Here is a 12,236-nt window from a genome sequence, read left to right as displayed (position 1 = left end):
CTGTGCCTCAGTTTCCTCATTAGTAGGCATGACACAACTCACAAGGTCGCTGAGAATATTCAGTTAGATAATCTATGTAAACGGCTTTAAATAGTGTCTGGCACCAAGTAAGCGCTCAATAAATACCACGTGGGAAGTGCAACACGGACCAACCGGAGTGCTTTCGAGGGAGAGCGAAGAAGACGCCCGACAATGCAACGGCGAACCTGCCAGGCAAGGCGTTTGTCGCCCGGGATGCAAGGGTGTCTGTGGGGACCCGCTGAAGGAAGGCCTGCCACCTGGTGCCCTCGTAAAGCCTGGGAGAAGGACGACCACAGGAAGGAGCGAGTGGCTTCCATGCGGCCTCCGGGGACAGGCCTCCCGCCGAACAGAGACACCGCCCCGCCGGGCGGTCTGCGTCGGCGCCGAGACTGCCCCCTGGTGGGCCGACCCTGTAACAGCCGCCGGCCGCAGGCCTGGCGCCCAGGCCCGGGCCACGCCGCCGAAGGGAGGCGCGCATGCGTGAACGGCGGCTCTCCAGGAGCCACTGCTGTGGCGAGAGGTCCAGGCAGGGCCACGGCCTCCCCGAGCCGGCGCTGCCCTGCATGGGGGGCCCCGGAGGGGTCTGCTCTCCGTGCACAGAGCTGACGTGCGGGTGGCGCGGCCTCTGGACGTCGGCCTGACCTCTGGGCTCCCAGGCTGGGTGTGGGGACGATGCCCACCGGGGACACTGCAAGAGTGCGGATCCTGAGCGGGTTGGGTCAGTCACCTGCAGACTGCCACTCTTCAAGAAACGTCAGCTGGAAGCCAGCCGAATTTCTGAAGGGCCATTTTGACAAGTGACCTCGGTGCACCAGAAGGCTGGTTCCGCGGACACAGGTCGTGTTTGTCCTCTTGACTGCTGTGTCCCCACTGTCTGGCGAGGAGTAGGCGGTTGGCACAGTTAATTAAATTTGTTTATTTATTTTTGTCTTTTAAAAGTATGGAAGGCCTGGCAAATTTGCAGTTCACCCCTCCGTGCTACCCTCCTGTGCGGTTCCAGTTTTGAACATGCGCTGCCGAAGCAGAGCAGGAGTTGGCGTATTTGAAATGAGTGAAGTTTGTGGATCAGGACTGACAGCTTTATTGAGATATGGTCCACACACTCTGCCATTCACTGTTTAATGCACACGGTCAGACTGGGCAGGGGCCAAGCCTGACATCCCAGTGACTTGGGAGGCCAGGGCAGGAGGCTTGCATGTTCAAGGTCAGCCTCAGCAACTTCACGAGACCCTGTCTCAAAATTTTAAAAAGGGCTGGGTTTGTGGCTCAGTGGTAGAGAGCCCCTGGGTTCAATCCCCAGTATCCAAAATAAATAAATAAGTATACGTTTCATTATACAGTGAAATACCTTTCAGGATGCACTTCACCAGTCTATTGATTATATTTACTGTGCAACCACCTCCACAATCAAGTTTAGAACATTTCCATTACCCAGAAAAGAACCCCGACACCTGTCAGCTGTCAGTCCCCACGTGCCCCGGAGCCCCAGCACCACGGATCTACTGCCTGACCCTCTGCAGCCTCCTCTCCTGGACATTTCGTATAAATGGAATTGGGCACCGGCAGCCTTTTGTAACTGGCCTCTTTCACACGGCAGGCTGGTTTTAAACTTTACGTTTTAGCGAGACCAGGACATTCCTTCATTCCTTTTATGGCCAATTTTTTTTTGGGCGGGGGGGGAACCAGGGATTGAACCCAGGGGCACTTAATTTCTGAGCCACATCCCCAGTCCTTTCCATTTTTTATTTTGAGACATGGTCTCACTAATTTGTTGAGGCTGGCCTTGAACTTGCAATCCTCCTGCCTCAGCCTCCCAAATCGCTAGGATTACAGGTGGGACCACCACACCCACCTGGCAGACAACCAACATTTCACTGTATGGGCGTACCGTATTTTGTTTATCCATTGCTCAGTTGAGGGACACCAAGGTCAGTGGTCGATCACTTTGTCATGGCTGCTGATTAGAAGTTGGCAAACTGTCCTTACATTGAAGTTCATTTTCAAACACCCTTTGCTCATGCATCCCTAGTGGCTACTCATGCAAAACTCAACGTATCCAGGGGGTCTCCAGGGCTGGGGGTATAGTTCAGTTGGTAGGGTGCTTGCCTCCCTTTACAAGGCCTTGGGTTTAGTCCCAGCACCACTAAAATGAAAAGGGCCTTTTGTTTTATTTATTTATTTATTTATTGGTGCCGGGGATTGAATGCAGAGGCACCCGACCACTGAGCCACATCCCCACCCTATGTCGTATTTTATTTACAGTCAGAGTCTCACTGAGGGGCTGAGCGCCTCGCCATTGCAGAGGCTGGCTTTGAACTCGCCATCCTCCTGCCTCAGCCTCCACACCAGCTCCTAAGGGCCCCAGAGGGTGCTCGCCAGTTTGGCCACAAACGTGGGGAAGTGCCTGGAGCCCAAGCAGAAGACAAGCCGGGAACCACTCCCAAGTGAGACGGGAGGGTGGTCAAAACTCAGGACCTCGCCCAGTACACACCCGCCAGTCCGCTGCGCAGAGCGGCCCTGGAAAGCATCTCGGTGCGGGCCGACGTCTGCAACTAACAGAACAGAGTCTGCAAGGGCTGGCGACAGGAGGCTGGTAAGCAGGCCCTGCCGCCAGAGCAGGTGCTGGCTGAGTGGAAGCAGCCACTTCCACTGCTGAGTGGCATTTAACTCCCCGTTAAACACCGCAGGGGATCAACCCCAGGCTGAGGGTTTCCTCTTGGCTCTGAGTCTGGAGGTCTCCATCCACGATTGACCGGCCCTGCGCCCATCCACGATTGACCGGCCCTGCGCTTTTGGAGCGTGTGGCCAAACAGCTCAACTCACGACCAGGAAGTGAAAGGGACAGAGAGAAAGGGGCCCGAGCTCCCAGCTGCCCAGCAGGGCCCTAAACCCTCCCCAGGCCCTGCCCTCTGCGTGGTGATGTGCTGGGGATGGAGCCAGGGCCTGGGAGCGCTGGGCAGCGCTGGCCTGCGGAGCTACTCCCGCCCACACCTCCATTCTGAAAATATGCGAGGCACCCAGGTAGAAAAGCCAATAAAAGGAGAAATACTAATAACCACACTTTTAAAGGTCTTCGCATTAATAATCAAGATATGCAGAGTAACAGCAAGGCCACGCCCGCCCCATCCCAGCTGAAGGGCCAGCACAAAATGCTACGTCTGGTGTCTTCTAGGGGAAAAGACACTCGCCACACCAGCCCCAGGCTTGGGAAGATCTTTCCGGAGGGAAGCGCGATTCATCTGTGGCCCATCCTCTCCCTTTCCCTAAAACGCCTCCGCCTGACCTGCCATCCCTCCTCCTCGGGTCGCTCCTAAGGAAATAAGTGGGCACAGAATAAAAAAAAGGAACTTACAGAGCCGCTGGCCACAGCACTGCCCAGCACAGTGAGTAAACGGAAACGGAAACGGGAAGGCTGGCTCTAGGGTGAGGCAGGACGGAGCCCCCAGAGCAAGGGTGGCCCCCGACAGACAGCAAGCCTCCCAGTGACTTGTGCCTGCTGTGGTCCCCTCCGTCCCAACAGCTAGTGCACGTGAAGGCTAAACACTGGGCTGCTGTCTCTGGAGATTTCCTTTCTTTTTTCTATGTATTCTTTCTCTAAAGTTTCTGAACTCACAGATTACTCCCGAGGACATGAGCTTCTTGAGCCGCACTCTTCTTTCCCTAAGAAACATTTGCATACGCAGACGCATGCTTTCTTTCCAGGCATCTTTGAAGTTCAGAGGATACCCAAGGGCCAGACAGGAGCACGGGAAGCCCTGCCGGCAAGTTCCGCTGTTTTGCCCATCGATGTGAACGGTATCCAGGACCAGCACGTCAGTAAGAAGAACGCAGAGACCATTAGCTTCGGGAAGGAGAGCGGAACTCAGCTGGGCGTCAGCTCGCCAAGCAGACCGGGCGGCTGGGCATTCTGAGAAGCCCTAATTGAGAGCAAACCGCTGGGCTGGAAATGAGCGTCGCCTGAGCAATGAATTATGGATGGCTGCTGCTAAATATTTCATCCCCCGTACCCGGCATTTGTCCACAAGTGGCTAAAGAGGAAAGAAGAAGGACATGCCAGCATGCGGGCGTCTGTCCTCTCTCAGCTGCTGCAAAACTGCCACGCACACGGCCCTCCCGTGGGGGTCGATCTCTAGACAGAGAGGCCTCGATCGGGATGTCGGGTGGCTTCGCCTCCAGCGTGGAGCGCCTCCCCTTCAAACCACGAACACGTCGCATTGCCGAACATGCTGGTTTCCACGCTGCCTCTCGGGACCCTCGGTGATGCCCGGGCAAAGGGCTTTGGGTTCCATGGGCCATCATGAGGGCGTGGTGCTTCCCGAGCGCCCTGCATCCTCTCCCACTTGGCCACTTCCCGGCCACTCTGCTGCTCCTTGGCGCTTCTCCATTCCCAGTTTATTTTCTCCCTCTCTGTTGACTCCAGCGGCCCGGCTGCTGGAGACACATGCCAGCCCCACTGGGCACTGGTCCCTGTGAACACCAGCCAGGGTACCTGGGGGTGGAGGGTGGGCACCGAGCCAGCTCACATTAAGCACCCCCTGTGTTGCAACTGCACAGCTTCCCACAGGGGACCCAGAAAGCATCACTGTCCAAGGCCATTTAGGGGGGCAACTTATCTGTGGGCACTTTTCAGGCATCATCTGGCTTTGTGCGTGTGTGTGAGCGTGCCGGTTTATTTTCACGTCTAGCTAGAACAGGTTTCTCTGTGTGTGTGTATTCTTGGACCCAATTTAAAATCAGGTAGGCAGCAGGCAAGGTGGCGCACACCTGTAAACCCATCGGCCGGGGAGGCTAAGGCAGGAGGACTGTGATTTCAAGGTCAGCCTCAGCGATTTATCAAGGCCCTAAGCAACTCAGTGGGACCTTCTCTCTAAAAACATTTAAAAAGGACCGGGGATGTGGCTCAGTGGTACAGCGCTCCTGGGTTCAATCCCCGGTGCCAAAAAATAAATAAAATAAAATACAATAGAACCTGGTCGTCAGAGGTTGTGTGCGTGTGTTCGGGAGCCCGCAGGGATTGGAAAGATACCTCCAATACGTCCGTTCGGCGCATACCTGAGCCGGCAGCTGCGCCTGGAGGAAACCCGAGACGTGCCTCGCTCCCAGGCCGCCCGCGGGAGGCCGCCCCAGCCGCTCTGGGCTGCGGCGCAGTGGGGCGCAACCTGCGGGGCCCTGGACACCAGGGCGCACGCGCTGTTTCCTGGCGGTCTCCCGCCTCGCAGAGCAGGAGCGGGAAAGGAATGCGGAGCGGGTGCCATCTGGGGCTGTACTGTGATTAGTCACCGTGGAGCCCTTTCTTCTGACAGGTAAAGCAGCACGAAAACCCAGCCTGGGATCGTCAGAGGTCAGGGGCTCGTGTGCTGTGCGCCTGCTGATCACGGTGATTTGGGTGCAGAGTCGCCTATTCAGTCACAGCTGCGTTACTGATTTAGGAAGTGGGACCCTCCGCAGTGGGGCTGGCTGTCACCAAGTGAATTAATGGTAGGAAGCTCACCCCAGCGACTCGGAGGTCGAGGCAGGAGGATCCCAAGTTCTGGGCCAGGCTGGGCAACGGAGGACACGGGCCTACCCAGATGGCAAGCACAGACTGCAGAGACCCTGCCTCGTGGGGCGGGGGTCTCCTGTTTACCAGCCCCACTGCACGGCCGGCCAACCCCTGGCCTTTGCATTCATTCATTGGTAACCTCTGCTCCAGGACCGGAGGCCCGCTCCTTCCTAGATATGTAAAGTAATAATGTTTGAACTTCCTGTTGTTTCAGATGGAAGTTTATATTGTATTTGTAGAGTCTTAATATATTTGTGTCACTTATTTTAAATGGAATCAAAATAAGCTATTAGACCTAAACACACAAATCCCAAGGTGGTCCCCACTATGAGTTTTAAATACAATTCCAACACCGAGCGCTGCCCGGCCCGCCAGCAGGACTCCCTGCTCCTGTGGGAGCCCACCGTGACTCCCTGATTTTATCCCGGGACCAGGTCCCGCCAGGTTCAGATTGGGGCCCAAGACCAGCCAGGTAGCGAAGAGGTACAGAGCTCAGCTCCCCAGTGGATGAGGCAGGGTCAGTGAGAGTCACCTCTGGCCTCGGAGCATGGGCCCCCTTCTTGGTGGTTATTGATGTGACAATGTAAAAGAGACCTCTGTGCCACCGTAGGGAGGAAAGAAGAGCTAAGGAGAAACCAAAGCAGGAAGTGGAGGGGGGCCACCTACCACAGAGCCGCAGCCCAGCCCCTTTTGTCTTTTGAGACAGGGTCTTGCTAAATTGCCAAGCAGGCCTTGAACATGCGATTCTCCCGTCTCAGCCTCCCACGTCGCTGGGATCACAGGCCAGGCAGGTGCCACCATGCCCAGCTCAAACATTAAATTAACTACAATTACATAAAATTAGGGATTGATTGTGGAACCAACCTAGATGCCCTTCAATAGATGAATGGATAAAGAAACTGGTATATATACACAATGGAATATTACTCAGCCATAGAGAAGAATAATATGGCATTTGCAGATAAATGGATGGAACTGGAGAATATCATGCTAAGTGAAATAAGCCAATCCCAAAAAACCAAAGGCTGAATGTTTTCCCCAATAGGTGGATGATGCTATATAATGGGGGTGGGGGTGAGAGAAGAATGGAGGAACTTTAGATTACGTAGAGGGAAATGAGAGGGAGTGGGGTGTGAAAGATGGACTGAGACAGACATCATCACCCTATGTACATGTATGCTTACACCAATGGTGTGACTCTACATCGTGCACAACCATAGAAACGAAATGATGTGCCCTATTTGTGTACAATGAATCAAAATGCAGTCTGTAAAAATAAAAAAAAATTAAAAGAAGAATTCAGTTTCTTGGTTGTTCCAATGACATTTCAAATACGCAGGAGCCACATGTGGGCTGGTGACTACCTTCTGGACAAAGCAAATACAGAACATTTCCATCATTGTAGAAAGTTCTGTCAGACGCCTGGCATTGGTGGTATGCACCTGGAATCCCAGAGAACCGGGAGGCCAAGGCAGGAGGACTGCAAGTTCCAGGCCAGCCTGGGAAATTTAGCCAGACCCTGTCTCAAAATAAAATAAGAAGAGCTGAGGTGTAGCTCAGTGATAGAGCACCCCTGGGTTCAGTCCCCGGTACGCCGTGTGTGCATGAATAGCTCTCCTGCTTTGAAGTAATGTTTTAAGATCATCAACATTAAATCAGAGCTGGTGTGCTAGCCCTCAGTTATCATCCCAGGGAGGCTGAGGCAGGAGGATTGCAAGTTCGAGGACAGCAACTTAGACAGGCCCTAAGCAACTTAGCAAAATCCTCTTTCAAAATTAAAAATCAAGGGGCTGGGCTGTGGCTCAGTGGCAGAGCGCTTGCCTAGCATGTGTGAGGCACTGGGTTCGATCCTCAGCACCACATAAAGATAAATGAATAAAATAAAAGTCTATTAAGATCTTTAAAAAATCAAAAATAAATAAATTAATTAAAAGGGCTGGGGATGTAGCTCAGTAGCAAGGTATCCCTGGATTCAATTCTCAGTACCAAAAAACAAACAAACAAACAAACAAACAAAAATCAACATTAAATCAAACAGACATGAGGTTCCTGACATGGTACAATAAAGGTATAATATCACTTGTGTGGCATTCATAACTAAAATGCACTACTTGAATATGATCATGAGAAAACCAGTGCAGTGACCCCCCAGTGCAGGAACAGTCTATAGAACAGTGTGTATTTACTCTTCAAAAATGTCAGTATTATGAAAGACAAAGCAAAGCTGAGAGATTGTTCCAGATTAAAGGAACCAAAGAGACCAGGCAGCCTAAGGTGGTGCCTGGCTCTAGATTGGGCCCTGGATGGGGGTCAGTTCTGACAAGAACATTGGGGGACAGCGGGTGAGATATTTTGGAGGGAACAAAGGGTTGAACCCGCGGTACTTTACCACTGAGCTACATCCCACACCCTTTTAATTTTTCTCAATTTTGGGACAGGGTCTCCTACGTTGCTGAAGCTGGCCTCAAACTTGCCATCCTCTTGCCTCAGCCTCCAGAGTATCTGGGCTCACAGGTCTGTGCCACCACACCCGGCTGGGTGAGATTCTAGTGTGGCTTTTTTCCTGATAACATTGTATCAATGTTCAGTATTTTGAATGTGATAACTGAACTGTGGTTGTATAAGGGAATACATGAGAATGCCCTTAGTCTTCAGAAATATATGCCGAAGTCCAAAGTGGGCCTAGGGGCTTGATCTCGGTACCTCATTCTCAAATGGTTCAGGAAAAACAAAACAGCAAAGGCCAGAGATGGATGGAGCCAGCGCGGGGTCCGCTGGGTGAAGGGTGTGGACGGTGCGTCCGGTGCAGCCCTTTGCCAGGCTTGGAACTGTTCCAAACTTCAAAAACTAAAGGTAAAAGTAACAGTAAGCAAGTACGCTATACAGTGCTTCCTCCTCCTTTAGGGAGGAAAAGCAATGCCAGCATTTCCCCTGGTGAACATCTCCAGTGGAAAGCACAGTGCTTCTCGGGGCTTTTCAAACAGTGCGCGCTGGACTCGTTCGAGGATTCACAATGCACATTTTAAAGAATGAAACAGAAGCTGCCTAGCATGAGAGAGGCCCTGGGTTCAATTTCCAGCACCAAACGAAAGGAAGGAAGAAAAAGAAAAGCGGAGCCAGGCGTGGTGGTTCACGCCTGTAGTCCCAGCGGCTCGGGAGGCTGAGGCAGGAGGATCGCAAGTTCTAAGCCAGCCTCAGCAAAAGTGAGGCACTAAGTAACTCAGTGAGACTCTGTCTCTAAATGAAATGCAACATGGGGCTGGGGATGTGGCTCAGGGGTCGAGTGCCCTGAGTTCAATCCCGGGTACCAATAAAATAAAATAAAATAAAAGCAGAGCATTGCACAGTTCCGCTTTGTGAAGCTCCAGTCACAGAGTCACACATGGCACATGCAGTTCTGTTCACACACGCACACCTGCATGCGCTAATAGTTCCTACGGTGGGCTGCAGTTCAAACAATTTTTTGAAAGTCACTATACTATAGTTGCAATCTGCTGGTTTGGGCATTATTAATGGCCAACACATCCATTCTCAAAAGCGTCCCAATTTGGATTATAATCATTCTTGCCTTAAGTTGCTCTAATTCCTTTTTATAGGACAAGTATGAACAATAACAAAAAAATGCCACAGCTTTTTCTGGTTTGGTTTGGTTTTGGTCCCAGGGATTGAACTGAAGCGTGCTTTGCCACCTCCCTAGCCCTTTTTATTTTTTATTTAGAAACAGGGTCTCTGAGTTGCGAGGGGTCTTGCTAAGTTGCTGAGGCTGGCCTGGAACTTGCAATCCTCCTGCCTCAGCCTCCCTAGCCACTGGGATTACAAGTATGTGCCACTGGACCTGGCTCTGTATTTCTTTTAATAAAGACAATGAACTATACATTATTTGCACGATTGAAAATTATTTTTGAAAAGTTCTCATTACTTCCTAATGCTACAATAAATAGCTTTGTTTTCCATTCCATGGGGTTATGACAGACTAGATAAGAAGGATATTTGATGTTTTTTATTTTCTATTTCATGGGGAATAGTGCTTTTAGAATAAACTTCATTCCCAGTTTTATAAATGGGAAAAACACCTTAATATAGCATGTAAAGAAATACAAACCCATTGTGTTATCAACCTGTGGAATAAACACCAAGTATCAGAAAGTAACTGGCTTTTTTTTTTTTTTTTTTTTTTTGGTACTGGGGATTTAACCCAGGAACCCTTTGCCACTGAGTCACTGAGTCAAGAGGATGGTAAGTTCAAGGCCAGACTCAGCAACTTAGTAGGCCCTAAGCAGCTTAGCCAGACCCTGTCTCAAAATAAGATAAATAGGGCTGGAGGTGGGGCTCAGTGGTAGGGCAGCGCTGGATTCACTTCTTGGTACCCCTCACTCATGTCCAGGGAGGGTCTGGCGGGTGGTCATGAAGCACTTCGGAACCGCTGGACCTGACCCATCTCCTGGATGCCTCCCTTCTGGGGCCAGACCTCAGCCAGCGGCAGGCACCTGACTGCACCTTCCTTCCCGAGGGCTGCGAGGACAGCGAAATGTCTTCTGACGGCACTTGGGGAACTCCAGGAGGTACACCTGGGTTCTGCTCTACCTCGCAGGTGACAGTTCTGTCACTTGGTGACATGCTGTCCCAAGACAACAGCAAAGGCTGTCTTGAGAGCCAGGATGCCCTGGCTTTGTCAGAAGAGCCCCGAGTCACCGGGACACCTGTGGCTTCGCCCTGCACGGGGGACCTCTCAGCCGGCTGAGGGAGACCAGCAACGGCAGGGGTTGTGGTCGTGGCACCTAAGCCACCACCGGGGCAGAGGGGCTGGGGCTGTGATTTCTCCAGTGTTTCCTCCACTTCAATCTATCAGTTCTCATCCAGAATTGGGAACTAGGAAGCAGCAGGGATTTAAGGTGCAGACAGCACTGGGCTCCTATTTTGGGGGTCAAAGGGATGTTTCAGCTCATGGTTGTTCATGGACCCTGGAGCCCAGAAACGAGGAACAGGTGCTGATTGCAGCCCCTCAGTGAGGCGAGGGGTCTACGACTCGGCGGCTTACCCAGGGCTGGGGCGCAGGATTCCCTCCGACCTGGGTGGGGCAGGCTGGCGGGAAGATCATTGGGCCAAGTGCAGGGTGACCAATCCAGGGACAGAAATAGTTTAAGGAACCATGTGGGGGTGCACGCCCATATTCCTGGGCGGCGGAAGCAGGAGGATCACAAGTTCGAGGCCAGCACCTGCAGCTTATTTTGAGAACTCTTAAAATGTCAACGGTGCCGGAAGTGTAGGTGAGGGTAGCGCACTGGCCTAGCACTCGGTGGGGCCCTGGGTTTAGCCTCGGCACTGAGAAGACAACAAACAGTGGCCTGAGAAGGCTGGTTTGTCTCCGGCCTTCGCAATTTTCCGGTATAAAATCAGTTCACTGCACAGGGCCGGACTAGAGGTTGGTAACAAGGAAGGACAACAGGGCGGGTCTGAGTGTCAGGAGATGAACGCTCACGTCAAGGCTGGGCTCCGATGCCACCTTTGGGAGGATGATGGCGATCCCTCGCGCTATCAGTATTAAAACATCGCCTGCAGGCGGTCCCCACCGACGTGCAATGCAGGTGCAGAAGTCATGCAGGAAAGCGGATTCTCGCCTCTCAGCTGCCACGGGTGCGGAAGCCGGGATGGTGCCAGACTCAGTGCCCCACCCAGTTCATATGCTCAGCATGCAGCTGTTTCCACATAATTTCAGACAAGAAAGTAGCCTTTACGCAAGTCTATCTTTATTCGTAAAAAATAATATACAACTAAAGCTAATTTGATTTTTTTAAATCAAAGTTCATTTAGTGATAATGTACATTTTATAATAAAATTGTAGTAAAATACTGACATTTGATAGTTTAAACAAAGTATCATTCATGTAAAAATCATGTTATCATGTAAAATTTAATTAGAAAATTCATAGTTCACAAAAGTACATATATTTTGTTGACAGCTTGAGACATTATCATAAACTTACTTAAGATACGCAACAAAATTCACAGTTAGGCTTGACATTTAGTACTATAACATTTTACACTGGATCCACTGATATTTGTGTTAATAAGGTGCACTTGAAATAATCGATTCAGACTACCTACCAATGAATTGATACTTTATTGTATAACCAATCTATTGGTTTTACAATGTTTAGTAATCAATTATTTCGCCAATAATTTAAATGACGGAGATTGAGTTGAAAACACCACTGACATGTATCCTTAACAGGATAGCTAAAATAAAAAGCATTAGCAGCCTTGATTTCCACTTTCATGAACAGATACAAGATAAATCTGTATTTTACAATTAAAATTTGCACAAAAGTCAAGCCCTGAAGTATTTTTTCCCCAAGAGAAAAGTTCTAATGTTAAAACTTTGTTAAAAAAACAAAATAGAGAGAGAGAGAGAGAGAGAGAGAGAGAGAGAGAGAGAGAGGTAGTGTGTGACAGTGTTTTTACTCAGAACGTTGAACCCTTGCACCACTGTTGTCCTAAGTGAACGGAACCTTCTGGCATCTGGCATCGTCTTGCCGCGGGCGGAGCGTCTAGACTCAGAATGCTAAAGCCGGGACACCAGTGCCGCGGGGTGGCACGTGAGGGAGGGAGAGCGAATTCAGCACGCACGCTGGGCCACACACGCTGTGCAGCCAGCTGACAGTTCCCGGGTGACG

The sequence above is a fragment of the Sciurus vulgaris genome (assembly GCF_902686455.1).
Source record: "Sciurus vulgaris genome assembly, chromosome: 2".
NCBI lineage: Eukaryota > Metazoa > Chordata > Mammalia > Rodentia > Sciuridae > Sciurus > Sciurus vulgaris.
This window is presented reverse-complemented; position numbering follows the sequence as displayed.